The sequence below is a fragment of the Nipponia nippon genome, unplaced genomic scaffold (assembly GCF_047370975.1).
Source record: "Nipponia nippon isolate SJK-2023a ecotype South Korea unplaced genomic scaffold, ASM4737097v1 scaffold_7, whole genome shotgun sequence".
NCBI lineage: Eukaryota > Metazoa > Chordata > Aves > Pelecaniformes > Threskiornithidae > Nipponia > Nipponia nippon.
Genome location: NW_028262391.1, coordinates 47,734,433 through 47,754,148, shown reverse-complemented (window position 1 = coordinate 47,754,148; position 19,716 = coordinate 47,734,433). Strand labels below are relative to the sequence as shown.

General features: G+C 42.1%; 1 protein-coding gene across 3 annotated transcripts in view; it reads left to right on the top strand.

Annotated features, from left to right (window-relative positions):
* Positions 1–12,109, top strand: part of MAF (MAF bZIP transcription factor) — a 62,359-nt gene extending 50,250 nt beyond the window's left edge. For all 3 annotated transcript variants that reach the window (XR_015700429.1, XR_015700431.1, XR_015700430.1), the window contains one exon: positions 11,320–12,109. The gene's annotated coding sequence lies outside the window, so the exon portion shown is untranslated. The remainder of the gene's footprint in view (positions 1–11,319) is intronic.
* The last annotated feature ends 7,607 nt before the right edge of the window (positions 12,110–19,716 follow it).

Genomic DNA, 19,716 nt, shown 5'->3' with positions numbered 1-19,716 from the left:
TGCTATACCATTTTCCATTTGCTGTCCCATGTTCCATTTGCATGGAAGCAAAGTCTTTTGTCTTGTAGTGTTCTCTTGCACTTGCTATTTCATCCACCAGCCAAAATCACGCTCTCTGGCCTGTGGTGGTGTGAACAGCTTCACTGGAAATGATCATATCATTGAGGAACCTGGCTTCAAACTAGAATTAAAAAGCTATTGTAGGTGAATTGTTAGGCTGAGAAGACCTGGAGGACCCGCCAGCAGCAGCAGAACATTCAAAGAGAAAAGGTTTATGCATTTTCCAGCAGTAGGACTTTACAGAGTCAGAAACTGGCTTCCTTTCAGTTGAAGGGAGTAGTTCTCTCCCTGGATGTGTATTATAACTATCACTAAAGACATAAAACTACATCTTGGTTTTAATTCTGCTCTCAGTTTTAACATGTCATTAAAGATATACCTGTATTGACAGGAAGAGTTGTAATGCTTTTGGGGAGTTGTTATTATCGTATTACATGATGATGGTGTTTATTGCTGTAGTGCCTTAGGGCCGAATTTCTAAACATTGTGGATGGATTACATGGGTATTATGCTGCACATAAACATTTTCCTGTGTGTTCGTGTTGAAATCCTGTGAACTGGACAATGTAAACAAATTAACATTATCAGGGAAAACCTGTTTTTTAAGTCAACTTTCCCTGCAGACTATGCTTGGCCAAAGGACACTTGCCGTAGCTTTCACATCTCCTGTGTCTCTACCGCGTTCAAAAATGTTTTTACTAGCACATGTTAACCAAGACCTTTTCCTTTTTGGAAAAAAAAGCAGGCGTGTTTAAAAATGCATTTGATCCGACTAGCTAGCGTATTTTTAAACACGACTGTGTTATGTTTAACAGCGTGTTAGCATATGTCAATTAACTTGTTTCCGCAGAGTGCTGACAGAAGTGCCCCTGCCGCCGCCGGCCCCGAGGGGCCCCAGAGCTCGGCCAAGTCAGCAGAAGGGAGCGTGTACCCGCACCTCCAGCCCACCAAAATTCGGCACTGACTTTGTATGGGCAGTATTAGGATGCTGGACTTTGTACTTAAGCGGTGGATGTGAAGGCATGCCTCCTTCTGCTGGCTGCGGTCTGGGGGTAACCACCCATGGTGAGGGGGACCCACCGGGGCTCATCTGTCAGCACCCTAAACGATGTCTCCTCTGAACACGCACGTGGGCTGAGAGGCTTTCACTGCACGCAACGCCCTTCCAGACAGAATAAATAGAGACTTTTTCTCACACTGTCATGAGATCGCACTCCTTCCCTGTGCCAGATATAGATGAGATGGAGAAAAGACACACGTGCTCATAGCCCCTAAATCTCTGCCATGCCCAGCCCAGGTGGTGATGATGGCTGTGCGTGGCTGGGGTACTTAGTGTGCCGAGCCGTGTCCATGGCTATGCAGGCTGCTCGCCTCTCCTGCTCCAGTCCATGCTGGCCAGTGCAGAGGGAACATTTTAATCCATTGTAGGAAGCAGCAGTGAGCTTTTTGTCTGGGAGGCTGGCACAGGCTGCTGGATAAAGCCCTGGAAATGTGTGAACTTACCAATCTTTTCCTGGCAGGACCTTCTTCTGCATCCCAGCCATGAAATTGTTTGATGAGAAGTAACTGGGGTGGGAAGTGCCCAACTTGAGTCTCAGCAGCAGCATGCTGCAGGGCTGCATGCTGCTGTCCCATGAGGATGTTCAAGTGCCCATCCATGCATGGTGGCTGCAGAAACCTAGGTGGGTGTTCAGTGGGGGCTCATCTGTTACTGCACGTGCAGAAGGTGTGGGAAAAGTAAGTGTGTGGGCATGCAAAAGGCAGAAGAGGTAGCTCAGGGTCTGCATCCCCGTGCCCTGCCGCTGCAGACTGCATGGTGTACCCGTGTCCCAGCCGGACTCCGTGCACAGGAGCAGCCACTGGGTAGACAGACCCACCTTTGCTCCTGTTCCTCATCCGGGGAATTTGGGGAATCTTCCTTTTTTTGGTTCATGATTAGTAAATGTATGAATGATTTCCACGTGTTCTGGTACAGTGTTAACAGGATCAGTAGAAATACCTAGCATAGACAGCATCCAAAAATAGGTCCCTCGTCCTGCCAATGTCTTGCACATGTCCTTAACTTTCCTGCCCTGGGAAGGAACTCCTGGCACCCTGCAGGGCAGGAGAGTTTTTCCGTTCACTTCAGCGGGTGCGGGATTTCATTCTGCATTATAGACCGATGGATTTTAAAGGGACTGTCCATCGGACACAGTCAAACTCTTTGCAGGGTTGCAATGCTTTATATTTTTAGCATTGACATGATGATCATGAGGGAAAAGCATATGTTTTTCCCCTGCTCGGAGGGCACGGTCAGACGTGCTGCTCTGCCTATAGCTACTCAGGGTCAAGTTGTTACTGGCCCTGGACCATTTCTTTCGGGTGCTGCATCTTCCTGCCATGCAGCTTGGCTGCCGTAATTGATGTTGTGAAGCTGACCCATGCCAGCCGAAACACGTTTTTGGAAGTGGAGTTTTATAAATAGACTGTGTGGACAAAGGGTGTCTGCTCTGGAGTTGTTACAGGGCTTGGGAGAGGAGCTCGGAGCAGGGGAGGGAACCCAACAACTCCTGGTGAACCGGCACAGCCCTCTCTGCAAAACAGCGACCGCGGTGCTGGCAGAGCCTGTGGTGATCCCTCGGCAAAGGGAAGGATGGAGAGGCCATGACCTGGGGTGTGGGCGCTCGGCTATTTTCTCCCTGTGAGACTGCCTCCCAGACCTTTGCTCATGCAAACCCTGACAGATCCCGTCTAAATTAGTAGTTGGAAATGATGTGCTCTCTCCCTGGTTTGGGCTGGGGCTGAATTTCACCTACTGGGCTCAGAGAGTAGGTTTTGCTACTGAACATAATTAAGAGCATCGGAACCTGGCACTGGGGGATCTAGCCCATCCCTGGTAGTCAGGGTGATTGACGTTGGATCCTTTGATTTCTCCAGAGGTGTCATAATATTTTAAACTTATTATTAATTACAAGTGTATTAATCTCTGAATAGTATTAACAGTATTTCAAAATATTATAATTTTATCCTATCTGACCCACTGGGAAAAAAAAAGTAGTTTTGGATGAACTGAACAACTTTATAGACAGTGTGCTTTATAACCAGATGGATTTTCCCTAGTTAGTTCCATTTCTATCTAATATTGGCGAAAGATTAAAGATACTGAATCAATGGCTGTAAAAGCTCACATTAAAAATTTGCAGTAAATGAGAAGAGGAAAATTTCATTAGAGGCATAAATTGTAGCAACTGGAATGCGTGCAACTTATTTTTAGTATTCTACTGACAGTCACCCTTGAAAGTCTTTTTTTTTTTTTCCAAATGTTTTCTTTTCTCAGATGGAAAAAAAAAAGAAGAAAATGACCTCTAATATTTTGAAATATAGAACTAATTACAGTAGGGAGTGATCCTGATCCCACTGAAGTCAACTGCGGCATTCTTTATGACATTGCAGGATAGTGCCTCTATTAAGGAATAATAAGGAAATGAGATACTTTAAAGAGAGGGGTTTAAAATGAACTGGCTCTGTTGGCCTCTTTTGTAAAAATACCTTAGAGCCACTTTTATCAAGTCAAAAGGTTCGTTGAAAAGAGAGAAATTAAAAGATGCCGCTCATGGAGCCTGGCAAAACATGAAGTTCACAATAAATATCTCTCCAATCCAATTATAACATTCAAATCAAGGAGAAAAAAAATTATGAAATATAATGAAAGCTTTCTTTCTATTGAAAAAGTCTACTTGGAGGTGTCCAGACCTAAGGGAATTTCCAAGTCAGCATTATAGTGGGGAAAAAATGTAATGTAAATGAGAGTGAAATAATCAAATTTTTTGGTGGAAATAAGTGCAGTTGTTTGATGTAATTTTGACACACAGCGTAATTTCAGCATCAACACTGAAGTTTAAAGGATCAGTGTGTCTTCATGAGATTTCTATACAGAAAAACCGTTCAACGGGAAAATCTAAATCAGACTTCAGTAGGCACATTGGGCCCCTCTACGACAGAAAAGCTTGTACTATATGAGTTGCAAACAGAAAAATAGAGATGACCCTTTTTCAGTAATTTCTAGGCACCCTTCCCACTTGAAAATCCAGCATGATTATGGCATATAAATCACACGAAATGCGAGGTGTGAATGTTTTCTTGCTCACAAAATCAGACTTTGTTTTATGCCTCTAACACCAGCTCAGCCATTTAAAGATGCACACCATTTTCGACAGTGAGTTACACCGGGCTCATGTCACCATGTTTATTGCAGATGTAATTTTTAATATCACGGGGATATATTCCAAACAATTAAAACAATTAAGGCAGGGCATGTCTTCAGCATTTTACTCAATCTTGTAGCCTGTATGAAATATATTGGTAATTTTGGGTTTATTTCCAAATGGAGACAGATTCACACACCCTCACAGCCAAACTCAGCACAAGAACCAACAATTAAATGAAGCCTGAGATCCAGTCTGAAGGAGGCATATACTCTATGTAATTTTTAAATAGCTTAATTAATAGTTTCAGTTCAAGCAAAGAAGTGAAAATGGGTCAAACTATGTAAACATTGGTTAGAAAAACACACTGTCCAGCCAAAGCATTGTAGAAGTGCTTTTAAGAAGAATGGCCTTTAAATTTAATTTAAACATGGTTTTCTAACTTAGGTAAAAGCCTAGTTCAGACAAGGCCCAAGCCACTTTTTATGCCACAAAGAATTACCGAGGTATGCTGAGAGTTTACTTAGTCTTTGCTTGTTCCGAGGCTGTGTTTCACTCTGCAGTCATCATTTTCTCCTTGCTGTCAGCATGTTGTTACCTCTCGGCAGCTCAGAATTCACCGAGAGCCTCAGTGTGTTTTGAAGCTGAGTTTAATCGCCAATGGGACCTGTACGAATGCTACAAAACATTGTTCACAAATATTTACTGGAATTTTGAAATGAATTGGGGTAGACTCTGCTATTGCACTCTTAGTGTTTGCTTTCTGCAAACATTCAGGTTCAAGTTCTTATTGACATGGCTGTGATGGATGGGATCCCTTACATAAGTCTGAAGGCCAGGAGGGTGCTTTTGCGCCAGAGCAATCGGGGAGTAGAAGCAATACCACGTGCCTTATCTGACCAGCAACCCTCAAATAATAGGAAGAAACACTTACTGATTTGTTGGTTGTTTCTGAATTCCAGAGGGGCAAAATGATAAAACTCAGAAAATTTCTGTCTCTGTTCCAGAGAATGTCTCTATACAGAGAAAGGGACTTTCTTTACTCAAAAAATATTTTTTGCAAAATTTTTCTTTGTTTCTTAAGTCTCAGCTTAAATGAAACAAGGGTGTAATAATTTGAAAGTGGTTGAGAATGTTGTTTTTAAGAATTCTTTTATTAATTATGCAGTAGCATTTATGTGACTCTATATATGCATTTGTAGTTTGAAGTTTCTGCTTCAGTGAGGACAGTGAGTTCTTTGCAGATTTGCTGATTTACAGTTAACTCCAGCATCTTAACTTTTTGGTTAGAAAAACTGAAGGGTTTCCATTTGTTTTTTTTTGTTTGCTCTAATCTGATTAAGTTAATAAAAAGTGAAAGGTAGAAGAATGAAGAAAAACTGTAGGTGATAAATATCAAGACTGGCTCAGGTTTGGCATTATGGTCCATTGCTTTAGGAAGCTGTCCCTGACGTCCCCTTCATCAGCACCTCTTACTGGTATGATAAACTTTGGGAGTTTCAGCCTAAATTTTGGCCAAGTTGTATCACATGAAAATGTTCCCCAAATTCTCCTGTTGCACTGTGATGTGTGCAGAGCAAGTCATGCAGCATATATTGGCAACATCTGAAGGTAGCCATCCCCTTGGAAGCATGAAGTTAGGGTTTGGGGATGAAATTTGCCGTCGATGGCTTTTTATGGAGTTCATGATTGGGAACTGAGACGGATCGTTGTTTCAGCCTTCCTGATCTGAACACCTTTGCTTCCATTGTGAAGGACAACATATTCTGTACAGTGGAATGAAAACCAGCGGGTTCTTCTCACCACCTGCAGAACATCTGCAGAAGTATGGAAACTTATCAAAGATCTTCATAATGAAGAACATTTTTTACCGATAATGATCAAAATGCAAAACCATGATGGGAGACAACATCCTTTTCATAGGAAATAAACAAACATTTTGGGTTGAAGAACAGTCCAGATGAGCTGACTTCTCCAGCTTGTCCCTAAAGTTAAACATGTCAAAGGGTTCTCTGCTAGGCAAAGGAAAGATGTAGGAGAGGATTTTATAAATGGCAGTTGGGCAATTAATGTTAACCATCAATATCAGAATGGCTTAGATTGCATGATTAACTAGTAAGAGTTTTGAGCTGGCTGGTAATTTTAGATTAAATAGCCAGGCAGGCAGTGACTTGAATATTGATGAATATCCTGTGTTTTATTAATATGCATTCTCTATAAATTAGAGGCTTAGTACACAAAGAAGAAACCTAATGCTCTTGCTATTTTTCATTGCCACAGGTAGAGCTGAATAATTCATGGCAATTAATTTATTTCACTGATTTAGCCTTTTGGGAAGGGGGGGGGGAAGTTGAGCACTAGTAGTCTGCAGGTATTTTTTTTTCATGTTTATTTATTATAAATAACTCACCAAGCACATTTGAAGACTAATTCTTAGTTGTGGAGAATTGTTTGTATTCTTAAACTGGAGAAATTGGGAGGAACTTGGGCAGAACTGCAAGCAACCCACCAGTCATTACAAGAACCCAAATGAATTTTAAAGTGCAAAAAAGCACAGCTAATTGCAAATACAACCCAGTTAGGATCAGACTCATGTTGATCTGTATTGATTAGTGCAATACCAGTTACACTGCATGTTTCTGCTCCTCATTTGATTGATTGTAATTCTTTAGGACCAAGATTTTCTTACAAATATTTTTGTGTGCAGAATTTGCAATCCGTATTTAGTCCCTAATGCATTCAAAATGGAATAGGTGAAATGCTGCCCTTTTTGAAACCAAGGGGAGTTTTACCATTGACTTTGGAAGATCCAGGATTCCACCTACTGATGGAAACATTCTTGAAAATCCTTTTTGTGCAAATAGAGCAATAACACGTCCAACACAAATGACATTTTGTATTTGTGCAAAGCTTCAGAGTATCCAAATATACATTTTCATTTTTTTTTTTTAGGTAGGGGGAGATGGTGCAGCTTTAAGTACAAGATGAAATGTTGCAGCACAAAGATCATTTGCCAGTCCTGCAGCTCAGGGTGGCTGCAGCTCTGTTTCAGTGTCACACAGTCATATCCAGAGCAGGTAATATCCAGAAACACATGAGGAGGAGGAGGCTGTATGATTACTGCCTCTCCCTTTTACTGGTTCTTACAACATGCTGCAGAACGGTGAGAGTTGCATAGCACGCAATAAATCATTGCCTCATTATGCTCCTTCTGTAGGTTTGTTTAGGGCACCTACTCCAGTACCAGCTCCAGAGAATTATTTGTTCTTCCCAGAAATTCCTCTGATATAGACTTCTGTTTTGGTTTGCAGGGAAAAAAAAAAATCTCCGCATCTTATTTTTAAAATAATTTCCGTGTGCACACAACAATTTACATTGCAGAACTGCCTAAGAAAATAATTCAGGCAATGTCTGGAGATGCTTTTAATTTGTAGGTGGATGATTTTGTCAAGAGGATGCAAGAGGTTAAAGAAGGTTTTCGTGTTTTTGTGACCTGTCAACATGAAGTATTAGCAAATGAAACAGAGTCTTCCTCCCCTCCTTTCTTCCTTCCTCCCTGCCTGCCTTCCTTTTTTCTTTCCTTCTTCCCTTCTTTCTTTCTTGTATACACAGAAGCTGCTGATCCCTTACTTAACCAGATTATGTTGAATTGTTCTCAGTTGTAAAAGAAGCCTAAGTACCTCATTAAAAAATATTGTGAGGTGCTCATTCACTTTTTCCATATGTCTTTAGCCAGCCCTAGTCTACAGCTGGTGCAGGAGGGCACCAGTCTGATAGATAGAATAAGGATTTTTGACACTTGGTTTTGATTTAAACAGACAAATCCTCTTAAGAAAAAGTGTTCTTTAGTTGGCCTAATTTACTAACGAGGAGCAGTATTCAGCATTGCTGATTTTGGTAAAACAGTATTTATTTAGCATTGCACCAAGTGAATGCTAGAATAGCCTAGATTGTACCTGCAATGAATTTGAATGGCTAGAGCCGAGACTTTAGAGAGCAGGTGGGTACACTGCAACACGGCTGGGTTTTGCTGCAGTGTGACAATGTGATCTAGGATCCGATCCAGACTCCTTAGAAATCAATGGAAATTCTACCCTTGACTTCAGTGGGCTTTGGATCCTGTTCCAGTTGTGCCAAAGTGGTAATGAAATGACTCCAACTTGGGGGGAAGAATTATCTGGCTTAACAGATTCAGCGTTTTTTATTGATAGATTTGTTTATACAAGGGGTCTTGACTTCAAGTTTGAATGGTTTTCATACATGCCTTGCTCTGATCCTCCCTCCTAGTCACAGTTTCTTGAAATGCAATAAATTTCTGTTCTGTGACCACTAATAGACATCCCAGCTGAACAATGAAATTTTGTAGATGATTATAATATGAAACTCAAAATCATTGTAAGCTTGCTCAAAATGTGACCTGCCTTCACACAAAAGCTCCCTCAGCTTTCTGAACTTTTCAGCAAAACTGGATGCATTCAAAGCCATAATTTGGGTTTTCATTATACATACTTTTGCATCATGGTATCTCAGAGACCTGGATATAATTCTTATTTGTTCTTAAACTCTTACAAAGGACCTAGGAATAGAAGATGTGCTGAGGTCAGGACCAGAAAAGATTTTTTTCAACACCCACTGCAACCTGAGCCCCCCATAGACATTTAGGACTCAGCGAGAATTGTACCCAACTCTTTTTGATGGAAGTACAGTGATGACCTTCTAGATTGATTAAAGAAGTGACATTGATTGACTTTGAAGGGAGCCACATCCACCCTTCTTCTGCCAAAAAGGCAGTGGCTGCAATGTGAAGCCTCAAGAATGGGGCATTGCTCCTCCAAGTACATGGAAGACATCCAAGGGTAACGGGATAATGCAGATAATGGGATAGGGTTTCTCCCCTCCTCTCCCTCAAATACCATATAGGTAGATTTTAGCTACCCAGACTGAGGCTGTAGGAAACTTTTCTCTGATAGCTATTTAAAAGATGAAATAGCTAAGGAAATGAGCTCTTTTTATAGGTTATGTAGGATGTTCGGTGGTTGAGAATGTCAAAAAGGACTGGTAATGTTGACTCTTCAGGGACCTTTAATGGTGATGGGGGGAAGACGCTGTGAAGACCGGCATGAACAGCACAGTGGAAGGGATGGTGTGGTGGGGGAAAGAGCTTTATTCCTCTGGCAAACCCACCCCTGATGATTTTACACTCTGTCACTTTGGGATATCTAGTCTGAGAGATGCTCAAATGGCCCAATTTTCCAAAGATACGCAGTATCTTAGCAATATCTGGTTTCTTTAAGGCACCTTGGATTGGCACTGAGAAATGCTGGCCTCCAAAATTAACACTTTTGAAAATCTAGGCCACTGAACCTGATATGAACTATCAGAAACCAGAGACAAGAGAGCATTTATGTTGGAGAATGCGTAGTGGCTTGAAAACTACAAATCAAAATAATTCACCCTTTTATGTGTAAATCTCTTTCTCTTTGATACACGAATTGAAAAGCTGTCTGGTTTCCTTGTAGTTTCCGTAAGCAAGCAGCGTGCAACTGTACCCTCTAGAATGCTATTAAAGCGTTATTTAAAGTGCAGACCTGTTAAGGTCAGGCAAGCTCATCTGTATGCTAAAATTGAACCCACCATACCTTACACCTAAAACCAGCAAGCAAGGAGGTCTCGAGTTCTGCGGTTCCCTCCTGACAAGGATATGGCGTGACAAATAGTGAAGCATGGAAAGATCAAAGTGCTTTTTCAGGATAACAATAAAATCAGAGACAGAAAGACACCAAGTCCTGGTGCAGGTGTCTGCTGTTGCAAAGCAGTCTTTCTCAGATATGACACCACCAGCCCATTGCAAGGAGACGCAGGCAGGAGCTGCAAACTGGCAGGAATAGCATCAGCAAATTTAGATCCTGTGTAGTGCATTTTTGAGCTCGTAGAAAGACTGAAGAGTCACCGCAAGAAGCCCACATGGAAGGGATACTATAACTCACTGAATTTACCGTGAGCATATTGAAAAGAAACTTTTCAATGCAGGCATGGACAGACAGTGTGATGTGTTTTGCTCATATTCCAGGGTTGCTTTCCTCTGTCTGAGCGCCTTAATCCAGATCCTGTTGAAGTCAATAGCTGTCTTGCCTTTCAGAAGGATTATGCCCCTAAATAGCTACTTTAGGAAGTGTACTTTGCTTGGTGATAACACAAAGCAGAGGGTGGATGATTAACACTAATTAGGATTATTTACAAGAACCTAGAAAACAATAGGTCCGTAAATCATTGTCTTATCAATTGTAGTTCTTCCCGAGTAATTTAGTCATCATTGGGCAAACCGTGTGTTTCATTGTTCGTTAAGTAGAGATCTGACTAATGTTAGCTGAAGTTTATGGAAATGTTGAAGGTACAATATGATGTAGTAAAATAGCAGAGTGTAACAAAAAACTTATGGTGGTTTTCAACATTTGTTATGTTATAAATCCCCTACAGTTTTTCCCCAGGTATATTTAGTGAATTTAAGGCAACTAACAGTAGCCTTGTTTCTCTTGGGTTACGCTTCAGCTCTGTCTACCCTAGTGTCTCAGTTTGGAGCCTGTGTAGTTTTGCAGTAATCCCCTGGTTGTCTCCATTTGTTGGGCACTAGTCCAGCTGCAAAGCAGCTTCGGTGCACACAGATTCCTTCCAGACAAGACCCAGTGGGGAGCTCTCTCCAAAAGAAAGCCACTGCTTGGTAGGACATTCAGCTCTGATCCAAGGGGTCAGCCACACTACCACAGAGTCCTTCAGGGTGTATGTAACCTTGCTTTGCAAGAGGAAGGCTGTCAAACTGCCCAGAGCTCCCATGCCAGCCTGATGTGGAGCTTTTGTGATAGAGACGGTCAAATGCTTTATGTGACACACTTTTTGCTGGTGACTGGCAGCTCTTGTGACTGCTGCTCCTCTTTCTTCCACCAAGACTTCTCCTGGTTCGTTATCCTTTCTGTTTATTAACTGCCCCATCTTCTGTAGCTGTTCCTCCTTGCTGCTGTCCTTTTTTTCTTCTATTTTTATCACTTTTTGTGATCCCTTTTCCAATTTCCAACCTTAGTCTCCCAGAAGACCTGGAGTGGTGACGCCTGGACGCAGAGGAGATCACACTGATTATAAATCTGCACCTTGAGGAGGCCAAAAGTTTCTTCAGCAGCAGGAGGTAAGCCAGGACTGCTGGTGGGTGTAAGGAACAGAGAACAATGCCACACGCATTTGAGAAGATGAAGGCGGCGTTCTTGAGGATGGAGACTTTGGGGCAGTATCATGGTCCTGTACTGAAAGCTTGAAGAGATTCTTCAGGTGGGAATACACCACCCAGCCAGCTGCTTGTTTGGTTTAGTACATGGACCTCTGGGGTCTGCACACCAGAGACTGAAAACTCTTGACTTACCCTAAAATTCCTCTTTGTGGACTTCTGATGTGATAGGAATGGCACAAAAAAACTCAATATATCTGCTTTGCCGTAACTTTTTCAGCCTGCTGACTTTCCCAGGACTACTTTCTGCTCAAATTGCTGGAACTTAATTACATGAGGCTTAATTTCAGTTGCTTGGCCAGCTTTAAAAAACATATATTCAAATTTGAACCACAAGGGCAGAATTTTGGGAGCCTCTTTGTCATCTCACTTTGTGTTAGTTTAAATGAAGAAACCGTGCCTGTGAATCTCTGCTTTATTACACCTATTCCAAGTCAGTCTCACTTCTGGAGAGACTTCCCAGACTCTCAGCAGTTTAAGGGGGAGCATAAACTACCCCTTATGTTATAGTTTGTTTCTGAAACTGTGCAAACGATAGATATTTGTCTCCTGCTTATGCATTTTCTTGTAAATAAAATGTATTGAGACCAGAGATGGAGTTACACTCATTTTACATCAGATAAGAATTTGTGTTGGCATTTTACATAGAAGTGTTGTATTATCTGTACGTTTCTTGTGTAGATCTTGCAATATTTAATTGCAACAAAAAAAGAACAAGAAGGGAGAACCGAAGGAGGGGCATGGAGGAGAGAGGAGGTAAAAGGACACAGATGGGGAGTGGTGAACTTGGAGGAAAACACTGGTTATCAAAGTATTATCTGAGAATTCCTATGATTAGAGTTTATTATCCTTCTGACCTCACCGTTTCATTATAATCTGTTGCTCATTATAATCTGTTGCTTAGGTGATCAATGGCCTCCACATTTCATTGCATTTGCTCACTTTCTCTAGAAGATTTTGCATCAGTTTCTTCCCCTCCATACAATCTTATTTCTGCTAAGGCATGAAGACTTTATGTTTCTGCTGGGGTTGACTTGTTCTTCTGGTATATCAGTGTTGTTACTTAGCTAGCAAGTGTCCCACAGCAATTCATTGAGTAACACTTCCATCTATCACATTGGGATGATCAAGAATACATTGCAGCCGATGTGCAAACACCGATGTATATCTGGAGTTGGGCATCCAGCTCCAACTCAGCAGATAAAAAACCCTCCAAAGAGCCAACAAAAGAGGGCTTTTTTTTAAATACCCCAGCCCGCTAGTGGATTATCCTTAATGCTCTGGCAGCGTGCCCCTTCCTTCCACTGCAGGAATGCTAGCCTGGCTCTGCAGCCCTGTTTTTTTGTGTTACAGCATGCAGAAGAATAAAGTGCAAGACTGATTTGTAATAGTTCATAGCACTTTTTTCCTCTGCAGCCTAGGATCAACTTATTTATCTCCAAAGAGGCAAGTGTAGTGAGCAGCACTTCTCTTTGGGGAGTGATCTTGCCTGGTCAGTGTGCCCATGCAGGAATGGGCTCCTTGTAGGGCTGGCTGTTGTTTCTAGGAGCTTGCTGACATATCTTCAAGGGCTGAAGCCCTTGTTCAGCTTCTTCTGCGTGAGAGAGGAGAGGAAATGACCTTCACCCAGCTGAGCAGGGAACAACAGGAAACCCTTGTGGTCCCAAGCTCCTGCCATTTCCCACCCCCCCAGAATCCGGCACTCAGGAACCGTTTTGACGAACTGTCAGGGTTTAGCTGCTGCAAATGTATTAGCAAAGTATGCTGATGATTCATGGCGAAATGGTGTACACTGATTTAAGTGATGGACTAGTCATTCTGTAATGGATTTGAGAATTCCCAATCAGATTGTACTTAGTTTTATCAAGCAGGAAGCTGGCAGGCTGTGTTTTAATCAACTGATAGCATCGCTTGGCAATTGGCATCCAGCTAGTGAACAGAGTATTTCTCAAACACCAGCTCGCTAAGTTGCAAACAGCAACATCCACTCAGATCTTTCAGGTTTTCAGGTTTACCTCCTATTTGTTTTGTTCAGCCTGTTTCTTTCCCAAATTAAACTTTCAGTTGGAAGTGCGGAAAGATGCAGCACATACAGATCCTGTGCTGCGCTTTCACCACTGTTGGAGGGGGAATGGATGAGGCAGAAGACATTTGCTCCATCCTCCAGGAAGCTATGTTGAAACAACCTCCTGGATATAGCACAAAATCCCAGAACCATGCAAATTCAAGGTTTGATGCTGGCACAAGTTTTTGAATGCTCACATTCCGTAAGTGCAGTAAATTTATAACTCAGGGACACTCTGGGTGAGACATGGCCTTTTCCCCTTTGAGTCAGGCTGTTTCATGACCCATTATCTACTTTATCACCTAAGATGTACCCTGTGCCAATAGACATCAAGAACAGTTTCCTTTCCTGATGAAACACATTAGCCTCTTCATTACTTCTAGGAAAGACCAGCTCCTGTTGTGCATCTTCACAGTACAAACCCTCAGGTGCCATAGCTACCTTAACTAATTTCCTACTCAGGATTTATGTTCTATCACAGTTATTGAGTTACGCAGCCGTCTTACACCCATGTAGCTGTACTCGAGCACAGAGTCAAACCTGGGGAGCTGGTTTGTTGTGCCTAGCTCCTGTATACTAGTTACTGTGCTTAGCAACCCACCTCCAATATAAATGTATCTGCTACTCTGAAGAGCAGGCTTTGAAAAGCACCAGAAGGGATCACTCCCCCATATGGATTTTTTCCAACATTGCAGAGCTGTTAGGACTTTCAGGGAGAAATTCTTCTCCCAGTTAAGCTTCCCATCCAGAAAGGTCAAGATTTCACCCCAGGCTGATGAAGCTCTGGTGCAACTTGCTGTGATGGGTCATGAAGCCCCATTTTAAGATGGGTCCTGTTTGAAATGCTCTTCAGCCATGCAGGCATGGAGGGAGACGAAGAGCAGCCATCCATGATGTCTTTGCACAGGGGTCCCACGGTACCATGTCGGGGAACGGCTCACTGGGCTGCTAGCTGAACTGTATAATCCTGTTGGTTTAAACTTGGTCAAACATTTGAGGCCCTCAGAAGAGGCTGATGATTGAAAGGATGTAAAATAATCATGCTCACAAAAAGTAATAAAAATGAAAGTGAGGTATAAGTGCCAGAGAGGAATGATTCATCGGGAAATTGTACTCTTGAAATTGTGTTACAAATCCTGTGTGAGGGAGAGAGTGTATGTAAGTATATAAGGGCCAGATCCTGGTTTGTCCAGATGAGTTGAAGATATGGTGAAGATTAACAATCAACCGTGTAATTTAAGGGAAAATTTTAACTTCCATCTTTGATATTGTCTGCTGGCCGTTACATGAAAATCAGAGAAACCAAAAAAGATCCTTGTCTCCAGTGTCACATCCACCTGAGCGCTTCACCAGACAGTGCCACCCGGTGCAAGAAATGAAGTTAAGGTTTCCAATGCCAGAACCACCAGAAGGACATGTGAAAGCAAAGCTGAAAAAAGTCTTCTATCTTCTCTCCCTGGACTGGAGAGCATACAATTTCCACAGGGTCATTTTCTGTGTAAACATTCCTATTTGTATGTTTTACAAGTTAAAATAAAAACATATCTTGCAGACATATTCAATAATTTAATTTTAAACCAAGATAATTAATGTATCTGAACTTTATCACAGAGCATAAGTAAGTAGGAAAATACCCCAGCCAGATGTGAAAAGCTTAATCTTGACTTTCCCACCAATGTTTCATAGGTTTGGGTTCATTTATTACAATGTTCGCTCACTTTTATAAAAAACCTGCTGATGGAATCACCTAATTTCTGAGAGCATCTCCAGGGACAGGAGGCCACATTACAATATCTCACATTATATGTAATTCAGGCAATGTCTCCCAAATCATAAAACCTGTGGAAAAGGAATGGCACTTGAATAGCAGATTCCTCCTCCTTTTCCTTTTTCTGATGATTTTTTTTCCCAGCAGAGTGTACTCCTCCTCATGCTATCTGACCCCATGCAGGCAGGCTGCTCAACTCCAGTCTGTAGAGAAGCAGGCTCTGATGTTCATCTCCCCTTACTCTACCTGACTGCCTCATCCCGTCTCATGCTACCTCATATATAGATGGGGTTTTTTTCCTTCTATCTTTGTGCTCTCATTTATATCACCTCACTATCCATATTTTGTGCCTATGGATGTTGCTGCGTGAACTGGAGCACAGAACTGATCCAGCTGACAAAATATCTGAAAAAAGCACAAGTTTCAGAGCAATCATTTCCCTGGTCTGAATCAGTGCATTTCTGTCCAAAAATTTGTGCTAACACCAGGTCAGGATAGGTAAAAAGAGACAGGACCTCTCCAGCCAGCATCGATGCTAACTCATGGGCTTGTTGCACTACCTTCTTGATTTTTTTCAGCAGTTTCAGGCATTTTGGTAAAGACTTCAAGGAAGGGTTATATGGTTTTAAAACATTTCATTGATCCATTCATATCCACCCAGTCAGACAGGGCTTCAATTTTTAAGCTTCCTTCCCTGTTATCACAGAAACTTGCTAATTACTGTAGAAGTTTGCTAGCAACTTGCTTGAGACTCTAGTTTCAATGTAGCAAAGCACCTTCAGCTTGCATAAATCTCAACGTGCAAATCCGTGGGGTCCTTTGAGTGAAAATGGGTTTTCTAGGAGATAATCCTGTTGCTCTAGATATTATTTTAACATTCAAATCTAAGGCTAGGACCTCAATCCCAGGTCATCCAGTTGACCATAAAGGCTGTAATCAGTTTTATTTTGTATGGTAAATCCATTCCAGATTACCACTCCCACTGTGTATTTCTTCATGTAGGAATTTTGCACCAAACTATCTGGTCTGATTAATACCAGGTTATTGTGCCTACTAGTGCACTTACAACACAATTTTGCAACAGGAAAATAATCCTGCCCTTTTTAAACACTGAGGATAGCAAAAAAAAGGGACTACATCAGGACTAAACCAGTTCTGACAATTTCTCATTTCCATTTATTCAGAAAAAAATCATAATTGAGACTTAAAAAAGAAAGAAAAGCCCTCCGTGACTTTAAGTGTAAAATCCATTTTAGTAGCAGGAAGCTGTTATATGGTTAGAGCAGTTATTTTTATTGTCTGTCTGGGTATAGTTTTTAACTGCAGGCACAGAATAAATCAATAGTGTCATAAAGCTACTCTCACCCTCTGCCCTTTCTAAAGGGACATTGTTCAGTGTCTGCGCTGGATGTGACACAGACTACTGCTTTGATGCACAGAATTACGCCTCGACTAATGTGCTAAGGGAGAGCTTGAAGTGCGACACGTATTCACCTATCTCTCTTTGTCCGTATCATATCAGAGCCACCAGATTAAAAGCAAAATAAAACACAGACCCTCACACAAAAATGCAGAGAAATTCTTCATCAGAAGAGGGGGGTTATTCTGGTTATTCTCTTACAAATTATATTGTCAATGAATTTGTCCATTCTTAAATCTTCTTAGGTGACATATTTCCAAGACTATCCAAGAAGGGAATGTATGCAGTGATTCATAGGATAGTCCCCACAACTTAAACCTGACTGTAATCTGCTCCTTAATACAGTGAGGAAGGACGTAGCAGGATCTGACTGTAGAAAGCTGAAGCTAGATAAAATTGGCCTGGAAGTGTGCCTTTTTAATAGCAAGAGTAGTTAACGGCTGGAACAGTTGGCTTAGGAATGCGGTGGATTTAGCATTACTTTCAGTCTCTAAATCAAGAGTGAGTGTCTTTCTAAAGATATGCAATAGCTTCAGCAGAAGTTATGGCTTTGATGCTGAAATGAGTGGGTGAAGTTCTTCAGCTGTGTTACATAGGAAACAAACCCAGATGATTATGATGGTCCTTTTCAGCCTTACTAATCCATTAAATCCTGGTTTGGGGCCTTTCACACATTGGGGTTTAAAGCAGCCTCTTAGGTTTTCTGGATGGTTTCTGCAGGCAATACACGTTCCAGAGCTGCGTCTGACAAACTCCATCTAAATGGGTGTCCGGAATTGACACACTTTATAATTTATATATAAATCACTGCCTCTGAATGCAGTTCCAGATCCATTTCCCTGTGCAGCTGAGTTCACTTTGTCCGTTCTGTGCAGTGGGGATTTGCCTTTGCAAAGCAAATATGCATCGGAGAGAGATCTGCGCTGCAATACGCACCATGCACTGCTGGATACCGAAAGAACACTCACCCCTAACATGGACCACAGAGAAGGAAACCTTATGGATCAAATTCTTAAGAAATTTATTGTCAGAAATGCACGTTGTCAAGTTAATTCATTGCTCCTCTCCTTGCTTGTGCATTGCAACTTCCCCAGGTTGGCACTTCTGACAAAGGCATGAAAATTGTACTTGTGCTGCAAGTGGGAGGTGGAGACAGAGAAAATCTGTGCTCTGTCTGTGGGCCTCTGTGCTGAGACAGCTCTATTTTCACATCTAGTCACAGGCTGATCAGCATTACCTCGGTATTTGTTTTGAGGACGGTTCTCAAGAAATGGAATTGGAGTTTGGATTCAGTAAGATTAAAGAAAGTAACCCAAAAAATAATGCAAGCGGTTTCTGAAGGTAGCACCACTCACGTGTAGCTTAGTGCTCAGCAGGCAGAGAGACTGCAGGACTTTGCACGCTCCTTGGTGAGCATGGAAGTTGTTGACTGTGAATAACATTCATCTGGGTAACCTAATCTTTGTTTTCCTTCTCTCTGCAAAATGCTTAGTACTGGATTTTGATGTCTATAAATACTGATTTGGATTTCCCTTCCTTCCCTCCCCACGCTCTACTGAAAGCAAAGCCATCTCAGCCCAGCACCGGTTGCTGACTCCTTCCCTTCAGCTCTTCCCCATCCCTGCGGTGCGTGAGCTTGGTCGCGTTTGGCCTCTCGGCTTCCCCTTGGGACACCGGCACTTGGGAACGAGAATAACAAATGCCAGGGAACAAATGAGACCCCAGTGGGTATGAAAAACAGTTTAGAATAAAACCCCACACGAACTTCCTGGATTCTCAAACTTTTTCATAAATAGCCAGCGGCTGCCTGAATAGCAGCAAGCAGCAACAATAATAATAAATTACAGTAAATATCATGCTGCCATAAGTGACAGCAAACCAAACCCACTGCTGTTCAGAAATGAATTGGAGAAAATATTTCTTAATCTCTTTTTGTATTGTTCAGCCAGCTGTAATGATTTATAATACTCTGAAGAAGTTGCTGTACAGAGTTGTTTCTTAATCATCTGTCTTAGCATCTTGCTATTATCCGCATGTGTCTATGCTCTGGCAGGGGCTCCAGTGCTGCTTGATGCAGTAGTTTCACCATCAGCTGCTGCTGCCTCAGTGCACAGCAGCTGCACGCAGGCTGGGGTCGGGGCTCTGTGTGTTCCCTCTGGGAATAAACTGATTTAATGAAAGGGATCTCTCAGCCTTTCTCCGGGACCCTGCTGCCTTTGGGGACAAATCTGCTGTTAGGAGGACACAGTCTGAAATGGGAAAGCTGTGCTCAGCCATTGCTGAGCGGGGCTCAGCCCTGTAACAGCACCTTGAATGAAGGTGGTGTCCCAAAAGCCGTCTGGTTCGAGGCTGTTTGGCTGTAAATAATCCCCATCCAGCAGACATGGAGGGCTTTGGTGCTGGTGTGTGTTGAATGGATGCCCTGCAGACGAGGCTGTGAGTCTGTGAGTGCACTCATTATCAGTGCAGGAAAATAAAATCGTAGGGGATAAATTAAACTGGGAACATGGTATCAATCGCTGCCGTCTTTGTCAACTTATTACCAAAGATTTATACGTGACGCAGTGAGGACTGCTCAGTGACACATTTTAATTTAATTAAATTTCCTGTTGGATTGATGTCTGATCAATCAATAATGTTAATGTTTTTGCAATTTAGAGATTAAAGCTTGGATGAGCGGATATTGAAATACTCTCACATCCAGCTGCCTGGGAATATCTTCTTCTGCTTCCATTTCTCAGAGAACTTGTTTTGGGCAAGGATGCATCCTGGGGCTTGCCATGTACTTACACCAAGCCTGAAAGTTTTGCCCCTTCCTGGCAGTGGGCAAGGGAGCCTTGCAGCAGTGTCAGTCCTCAGAGACAGAATTGTATGGAGCTAAGACCTGGGTCTGTGCAAAATCCATATAGCTCTGTATATTCTCTCTGATGAAAGTACAGGAGAAAG